This window comes from Falco cherrug, chromosome 5, assembly GCF_023634085.1.
Source record: "Falco cherrug isolate bFalChe1 chromosome 5, bFalChe1.pri, whole genome shotgun sequence".
Taxonomy (NCBI): Eukaryota; Metazoa; Chordata; class Aves; order Falconiformes; family Falconidae; genus Falco; species Falco cherrug.
In genome coordinates, this window is record NC_073701.1 from 59,684,099 (window position 1) to 59,687,359 (window position 3,261).

The following is a 3,261-nucleotide window of genomic DNA, read 5'->3' on the forward strand; positions in this document are numbered from 1 at the left end:
GTTGGAAGCCACCCATCCTCACCTTTCAGAGCAGCAGGCACCCCATCCAAGGGGAAGGGCAGGGGCTGCACAGCCCTGCTCACCCATCAATGCCGCGCTCACATGCAGCCCTCTTGCTGCCAGCACATGCACCATAGTGCATGCTGTCCGCCACAGACTTACAATTAGATAAGCAGCTAAATGTTTAGATTTATTTGTATATTTACTTTGCAAGGCACACAGCTGAAATCAAGTCCACTCACATTACTAGAATGCTTTTTTTTGCCTTACTCTTTATTTCACCTCTCTTCCTTTCACCTGAGTCTTGCAAAATTACATTTCTGAAGCACAGAGGTATTAAGCAAGGAGCACTGTGAAAAGAAAAGCTTAAAAAAAAAAATATGAATAATTCTGCATTCATAGCAGGGTTTGAATAATGTCCGTGGAACCACACGCTGCGAAAGGAGGAGAAAACCAAATACTGAACAGCTGCTCATTAGAAAAGCACCAGCCATCCTGAGCCCTGAAAGACACAGGAGTCCTGTGGGGGAAAAACACTGCGTGACCATGTAATTAAAGGCTCTATCAGAGTGTCGCAAGGGGCTGCAGCAAGGCTACACTGCCTTTGCAAACCTGGCACTCTTAAAATGCAACTGCTTGTCATTTTCTGGGGTCAAAAAACAGGAATTCAGCCCCCAGGCCACAAATTATGCTGTGCATGGTTTCTGGGACACCTTCCAGGGGGGAGCTGAGAGCTCAACTGAAGGGACCTCTGCCACTTGAGCCAACAGGAAAGCTGGCAGCAGCATGTTTGATGTCTTCTCACTTGTATGCAGAGCTGGGGTGAGATGCTTTGTGCTGGCACATATCTGGGTTACTCTAGCATTTGCCAGCAGAAAAAGAACCCTGAAGTGCCAGACACTGGTGTGGCTTCCTGGATGCATTGGTGAAGCCGGTGTTGGGTATCCATGTGCCTTATCTGCACGAGTATACAATATGTATGTATACAATATACGCCAGGATGTTTTAACACAGGTAAAGTAATATGTTCCTCTCTGGCTCCATTCTTGAAAACAGTGGAACTACTTTGACAACAATTTAAAAATGAAAAATCTGCTTCAGACAGACACTCAACATGAAAAATTTCATGCCTGATGGGTATATCTGGCACAGCCGTCAGCAGTTTACAACAGAGGTTCTCAACAGAAGCATTGAGCAAATACATTACCAGCCCTGCCCTAAAATACTAATGTTCAGCTTGAGAAGCCATGATTTTACTGTTAGTTTTGCAGAATACGGGTGCTTAGAGGTCATGACTGATGTCCAGATGTGTTGGAGAAGGAAGAGCGATTGCTGCTGGACTGTAATCACTCCCAAAGTTTTCCACAGAGAAAACCAGAAAAGGGCATTTTTGTAATCTACTGAGATATAAGACTATCACAAACATGGACCAGGAGAACTGACTTTCTGAGCCTGTAGTTATCCTGCAGGTTAATGGAAAATTAGCTTTAAAAGCTAATGAAGCTAAAATGCAAAAGGATCCACTGGAAAACTTCCAGGAATTACAAACCCCGTGAAGCTTCTGCTGTTGTTTTCTGTGTTCAGTTCTACTCCTTGAAGCTCTGCACTGCACTTTTCAAGCTATACAAACCATTGACACCCTTGTCATACATAATCTTGTCTTCCGTGACTTCAGCAGCAGCTTTTAGCCTACAGCTGCAGCTGGGGAAGGTGCAAAGCCACCTTTCTTGTAACGGTGAGCGGGAGGAAAACTGTTCTTTGGAAATTCCCCTTCTCCAACATGTGAGATTTATTTCATGCTTCCCCAGATACTCCCCGGTGCCCACCAAAGCTGTCTTATCACTCCCCTCCTCAACCAGACAGGGGACAGGAAATACAACAAAAAGCTTGTGGGTTGAGATAAGGACAGGGAGAGATCACTCACTCATTACTGTCACAGACAAAATAGACTAGACTTGGGGAAATTAGTTCCATTTATTACCATTTAAATCAAAAAATCACTTTCCCCTACCCCTCCCTTCTTGCTGGGGTAAATCTAATTCCTGAGTTCCCTACCTCCTCCCATCAAACGGCACAGGGCGACAGGGAAAGGGGCTCATGGTCGGTTCATCACAAGCTATCTCTGCCGCTCCTTCCTCCTCACACTCTTCCCCTGCTCCAGTGTGGGGTCCCTCCCACGGGAGACAGTTCTCCATGAACTTCTCCAACATGAGCCCTTCCCACAGGCTGCAGTTCTTCATGAACTGCTCCAGTGTAGGTCCCTCCCATGGGATGGATTCCTTCAGGAATGGACGGCTCCAGCCTGTGTCCCCCGCGGGGTCACCAGCCCGGCCAGCAAACCTGCCCCAGCCGGGGCTCCTCTGCCCACGGGGCCACAGGTCCTGCCAGGAGCTGGCTCAAGCCTGGGCTTCCCACGGGTCACAGCCTCCTTCGGGCATCCACCTGCTCCGGCGTGGGGTCCTCCGTGGGCTGCAGGTGGGGATCTGTTCTGCCATGGACCTCCATGGGCTGCAGGTGGGGATCTGCTGCACCGTGGAGCTCCATGGCTGAGGGGCACAGCCTGCCCCACCACGGGCTTCACCGTGGGCTGCAGGGGAATCTGCTCTGGCACCTGGAGCCCCTCCTGCCTCCTGCACTGACCTGGGTGTCTGCAGCGCTGCTGCTCTCACATAGCCTCACTCCTCTCTCCTGGCTGCACCTGTGCAGGGTTTTTTTTTCCCCTTCTTAAATACATTATCCCAGAGGCACTACCATCACCACTGATGGGCTCAGCCTTGGCCAGTGGTGGGTCCATCTTAGAGCTGGCTGGCCACTGGTTCCATTAGGCATGGGGGAAGCTTCTGCCAGCTTTTCACAGAAGCCACCCCTGTAGGCCCCCACTACCAAAACCTGGCCATGCAAACCCACTACAGCAACCTGATGGTCCCCGATGGCTCTAGGGGAGTCAATTCTTGCTCTAGTGCTTCACTCATCTTGCTTCCAGATATTTCCAGTCTGGTCCCACCCATCTCAATTCAGTTACCCACTCTGAGCCAAAGCCTTATCTTCTGCAGCGCTCCTTTGAGTCACCATCACAGCACCGGCACCTTTTGTTAAAGGCAACAAATTTCATGCAGAAATTTATGGGGTTTTTTTCTTCCTTTTGCCTTCTCACTTTCCCTTTGTTTCATTTATCAGCATGAGTTACGAACCTGCGGAGACGTTCTGTGCCTACAGATTTCCTATGTGACTAGCTTTCATGTAAAGGAGTAAATACTGCAG